The sequence below is a fragment of the Berghia stephanieae genome, unplaced genomic scaffold (assembly GCF_034508935.2).
Source record: "Berghia stephanieae isolate SIO BIC M18660-M18661 unplaced genomic scaffold, UCSD_Bste_1.3 scaffold4741, whole genome shotgun sequence".
Lineage (NCBI taxonomy): Eukaryota > Metazoa > Mollusca > Gastropoda > Nudibranchia > Aeolidiidae > Berghia > Berghia stephanieae.
In genome coordinates, this window is record NW_027626113.1 from 1 (window position 1) to 5,839 (window position 5,839).

Below are 5,839 nucleotides of genomic sequence, written 5' to 3' on the forward strand. Positions count from 1 at the left end.
TAAAGAACCTCCATCGAGTACTCAACTACGCCGACCAGGGAATCGTGCCAAAACGCTTTACCACGCGTCTACAGCCAACACAACACTTACGTCAGACGGAAAAACAGGGCGAAAAACCTCCACGGCCCGGGAAACGTTTTACATTAAAATTTGGGGAGAGAATCAGTAAAAAACCTTCCACGGTACTCAACTATGCCCGGCCCCGGGAACGTGCTCAAAGGCTTTAAAAAACGCGCTACAGCCAACAGCAACACTTAGCGTGCAAGCGGACAAAGACAGGACGGAAAAACACTACCACGGCCAGGGAATTTGTTTTACCATCTGAAATTACGGGAGAGAATGCGTAAAAAAACCTTTCTATCGATAACCAACTATGCGCCGAGCCAGGGAACGTGCTCAAAGCGCTTACAACGCGTCTACAAACCAACAGCAACACTTGCGTGCAAGAGCGGAAAAACGACAGGACGGAGAAAACACTACTCACGCCAGGGATTTCGTTTTACATCGATTACGGGAGAAATGCGAGTAAAGAACCTTCTATCGAGTACTCAACTAATGCGCCGAGCCAGGCAATCGTGCTCAAAGCGCTTTTACAAACGCTCTAACAGCCAACAGCAACACTCTAACTGCAGAGCGGGACACGACAGAAAGAACGGAGAAAACACTACTTTCTATTTTCCTCGAGTACGTGAAAGCTGAGCACAAAGTTGAGAGTACCGTAGCGACCGAATTTTAAAAGAGCCCGTTGGCGAATTCCCCCTTCGCAGAAACCTATTAAGGGAAGAAAAAAAAAAAAAACAAAAAACCCCCCCAAATATTAAAAAAATAAATAAATAAATAAAAAAAAGACAGTGGGCGAATTCTGCTTCGCAAAAGGGGAGTAAGGAATCGAAAAAAAAAAAAAAAAAAAAAGAGAGAGAGAGAGAGAGAGAGAAGAGGGGAGAGAGAAAAGAGAGAGAGAGAGAGAGAGAGAGAGAGAGAGAGAGAGAGAGAGAGAAAAATGCGCGCAATGTCAACAGTAGCGCAGGCGCACGAATGCTACAAAATGCAGTTGGCGAATTGCGCTTCGCAGAGGTCAATGTCAATGAGGGGACCCAAATTAAAAAAAAAAAAAAAAAAAAATTTAATGCGCAAAACGAAAACTACGCAGCGACCAAAATTGTTTAAAATATAGTTGGGGAATTCCGCTTCGCAGAACCTATTAAGGGGCGCGAAAAAAAAAAAAAAAAATTATGAAAAAAAAAAAAGGGAAAAAAAAAAAAAAAAAAATACAGTTGGCGAATCCCGCTTTGCAGAAGCCTATTAAGGGACAAAAATAAAATGCAGTTGGCAAAATTCCGCTTCGCAGAAGCCTGTTAAAGGACAAAATAAAATGCAGTTGGCAAATTCCGCTTCTCAGAAGTCTATTAAGGGACTGAATAAAATGCAGTTGGCGAATTCCGCTTCGCAGAAGCCTGGTAAAGGACAAAATAAATGCAGTTGGGCGAATTCCGTTCGCAGAAGCCTATTAAGGGACTAATGAAATGCAGTTGGCGAATTCCGCTTCGCAGAAGCCTATTAAGGGACTAAATGAAATGCATTTGGCGAATTCCGCTTCTCAGAAGCCTATAAAGGAAAATTTGGCGAATCCCGCTTCTCAAAGCTATTAAGGACAAATAAAATGCAGTTGGGCAAAATTCCGCTTCGCAGAAGCCTTTTAAGGGACTGACAGGAAGGAAAAAACAAAATTAAAAAAAAAAAAAAAAAAAAAAAAAAAAATGCGGTTGGCGAATTCTACTTCGCAGACAGCAAAGAAGGAAAACTAAAAGTGCCTCTGGACGGATTAGTGCCCTGGACGGATTATGCCTCTGGAGGGACTAGTGCCTCTGGACGGATTAGTGCCTCTGGACGGATTAGTGCCTCTGGACAGGTGGAGAAAAAAAAAATTCCCCAAGTTCTAGGAATAGAACTTTGAAGAAGAAGTAAAGTAAAGTACAGTAAATGTATTTTATACGTGTTATGACACTCTCGCACCCGCCGCCGCCGCGCGCCGCACCGCCAGCATGCCGAGCCGAGCAGAGCAAGGACTCGAAGGCTGGCCGATCGGGCCGGGCCTGCCGTCCCGGGGTGGAAAGGTGCCGAGACAAACCCTGCGGGAGGAAAATCTCAGCGCCGGGGGCTTAGTCTCAACGGATCCCCCGTACCAGGACAGCTCAAAAACGCTACAACACCCGACGGAATACATGTGGTCCGCACGCGAATCTTGCCCCTAACGGGCGTGGATGATACCGACCCAGCCACGCGCACCACAGATCTAGCGCGCGTGACGAGCGGGCCGGTCACGGGACTAGCCGACGAACCCGAGGGTTGCCGGCTTAATGTTGCCTGCACGCTCAGGGCCCTAGCTAAAACTCACCCTTGCCACCGGGCGGGTTCCGACTTAGAGGCGTTCAGTCGTCTCCCCCCGACGTAGCCTGGCGCCATCGGCCTGACGACCGGAAACCCCGAACCAGAGGGCCGAACTCACCGTTCCTCTCGTACTGAGCAGATTACCGTGGCAAGGGCGCTTCATCAGTAGGAAAAAAACTAACCTGTCTCACGACGGTCTAAACCCAGCTCACGTTCCCTGTTGGGGGGTGAACAATCCGACACTTGGCGAATTCCCGCTTCGCAATTGAAAAGGAAGAGCCGACATCGGGAAGGATCCAATCAGCGACGTCGCTATGAACGCTTGGCCGCCACAAGCCATTATCCCTGTGGTAACTTTTCTGACACCTCTCGCTTGAAACTCCCAACGTCGAAAGGAAACGATAGGCCACGCTTTCACGGCCAGTAAATTTGTACTGAAAACCTGGTCGAGCAGGCATTTGCCCTTTTGCTCTACGCGAGGTTTCCGTCCTCGCTGAGCCCGCCTTGGGACAACCTTCGCTGCGCTTTAGAAGATGTACCGCCCCATCAAACTCCCCGTCCGGGCTTCCCCGGCAGGGGCGCGTCGCCGTCGTGACCGCGTCGGGGGAGCGGTGGACCCCCGAGCCCGACGCGACGGCGGCTTGACGTCTGAACCTCGTACGCCTCCTAAACCCGCAAGAAGGCGCCGATCCCCCACCCGTCGGGAAGTGGAGGTCCCGCGGGTAGCGATTTTTACTGTCCGCGCCCGAAGACGCTACCGCCTAAACTACACCCCCCACGCTCCTCCACAGAAATCGGACTAGAGTCAAGCTCGACAGGGTCTTCTTTCCCCCTGATTTCACCAAGCCCGTTCCCTTGGCTGTGATTTCGCCCGGGGCGTAATAGGGACAGTGGAATCTCGTTAATCCGTTCGTGCGCGTCGCTAATTAGACGACGAGGCATAGGCTACCTTTAAAAGAGTCATAGTTACTCCCCCCCGTTTACCCCGCGCTTATGCGAATCTCTTCACTTTGACATTCTGAGCACTGGGCAGAAATCACGTCCCTAAACACCTTTCAGGCTGTCGAGACGCTCTGTTTTAATTAGACAGTCGGGTTCCCCCTGTCCGTGACAGTTTTTGAGACAGCGTGAGTCGGAGGTCGCGTGGGTTTGTCCCCGCGCAGCCAACGCGCCCCGCAAAGGGGGCGTCAGCCGAGCGAGGCCGCTCGGCCCGGGGCCCCCACGGTTTCCGCGCACGTCTCTCCCCCTCGGGGTGCCCCTCCGGGTGCGTGCGGTTCTGCCCGCTTCCTCCCCACCCACCCTCCCGGCCCTCAGCCAACCTTTCCCCCAATTACGGATCCTTTTGCCCACTCCCTTCCTACTTACCCGTGGACCGGCTGCTCCTTGGGCCTGCTCGGACAGATACCCGGACGGTTGCGGGCCCCCCGGGGCCGGCCCCGTGAGCCCCGGGGAACCCTTCTTAAAGGACGCTTTTCGGCCGGCCCCCTTTCCCCGGCGACCCGATTCCGGCGAACCCAAACCCTTTAAAAGAACACGGCTCTCCCCGGGGGCCCCCCACGTTCCCCGCTGTCGGGTCGGCCGCGGCGCCCCCCACCCGGAACGTAGTCGGACGGGGGGGCCTTTCCCCCCCCCCGGTTCCGACAACCTTTCTGGATTCCCTTTCGCGGGCGCTTTTACTGCACCCGGCGCGGGGGCCCGTTCGGCCCCCGCCCGCCGGTTTTTTACCCCCCCTTCGCAAAGGGGCTAACCCCCCCCCTTAAAAAAAAAAACCGACTCCCCACTACTGCACTGTTTCCCGCGGAAACCCTTCCCCACTTTGGGCCTTAAAATACCTCCGTCAAAATTTGCACTCCCCCTTTACCCCGGCGGCCCGAAAGGTCCTCCCGACTTTTACGCCACCGCGGCGCACCCCACCGCCCCCCTCCCCGGGAGGGGGGTGCACCCCTCCCGGGCGGGCGGGCCCGGTTGGGGGCCCCTCACGCCATCCATTTCAGGGGGTGGGGTTTGGGATGTTTTTACACCTCCGCGGGGGGCACGGGCGTCCAGCCGCCCGCGGGACACGTCGCTCGGGCTCTGCCAGTTTAACCCCTTGGCGGTTTCCACGCGCTTTGGCACCCTCTCTTCTGAGTTCTTTTTTCACATTCCCTCACAGTACTTGTTCGCTATCGGACTCTGCGCAGTACTTAGCCTTAGGTGGATTTACCCACCTCGCTTTCGGGCTGCACTTGCCAAGCCACCAGACTCCGGGGTCCGAGGTCGGCGGAAGGACGCCGCCGGCAAGGGGCCTGGCATCCGCTCTGGGCATGCCACGCTCGAGAAAGACTCGGCGCGGCGCGTCCGATCCCGCTCGACACCTGACCCGAACGCTACAGCTCCCCGCGGCACGGGCCCAGGGGTTTCAGAGCGATGGCTCCTTCACCGCTTCCACTCGCCGTTACTGGGGAGTTCCCCGATGGGGTTTCTTTTCCTCCGCTTACTGAATGCATTAGTTCGGCGGTACCCCGTCCGATATGCGGTCGGCAGATCGCCCCATCCGTCGGGTTCGCCGCGCGTCGTTAAACTTACTTCCCCGCATACCCCCACGAAGCCCTCGCTCGCGTGTACATCGAGCAGGCCCGAGGATTGAGGAAGAAGCAGCCGATCGCGTGCGTGCTTCCCCGTCTTCGGTGCGCGTCTTATTCGTCGTCCCCCGCCCATACCCAGAGGCCGGTGGGGACGACGTCTCCCGTGGTCAGACGGAGCCCTCGATCTACGGCCGCCAGTCGGGACGAGACCCCGACCGGTACGGCACGTCGCGCCGCTCAGTCCCCCCGAGAAGACCGTTGCGGCGACGTCGTAGGGCCGACCCTCATACGGACGTGGCCGGTGACTTACGCCCACGGCCGCAATTTGCGTTCAAGACGTCAAATGTTCAATGAGGCAGCTGCAGTTCACACGACTCAATACGGCTGGCCGCACCCCTTCATCGACGCGCGAGCCGAGTGATCCACCGCCAAAGGTTGTATTTATTTTCTCTCGCTTAAGGGCCAAACGACGACAAAGGGTGGGGGGCAAGCGTTGCGGGGCGCGGTTACTCGCGGCGCAACGCCGCCGCCCCGTTTATTCGGCCTGGACCGCTCCCCGCCAGGGAGCAGCCCGGCCTCACCGGGCAGTGTTTTTTTAACCCTTCACCCGTCGGGCGGCTGGGGGCAAAACGAAATCGGACGTGATCCTACCGAAGTTCACCTACGGTAACCTTGTTACGACTTTTACCCTCTCGGCAGCGCAGTTCGGCGACATCGCGACGACTGCGATTTCAGGAGCCGAAGCTCCGTCTCGCGCGCCACTCCGGGGCCCTGGCTGCGCCGTCCACCGAAGGTAGCGACGGGCGGTGTGTACAAAGGGCAGGACGTAGTCGGCACGGATGCTGACCCGTGACTACGTGGCATTCCGAGTTCCCGGCCCAACTCGC

At 56.1% G+C, this 5,839-nt stretch overlaps 2 pseudogenes; both read right to left on the reverse strand.

Moving 5' to 3' along the window:
* Positions 1 to 2,138: 2,138 nt before the first annotated feature.
* LOC144961895 (large subunit ribosomal RNA) lies at positions 2,139 to 4,907 on the reverse strand (annotated as a pseudogene).
* A 323-nt stretch (positions 4,908 to 5,230) lies between these two features.
* On the reverse strand, positions 5,231 to 5,389 carry LOC144961893 (5.8S ribosomal RNA; annotated as a pseudogene).
* Positions 5,390 to 5,839: the final 450 nt, after the last annotated feature.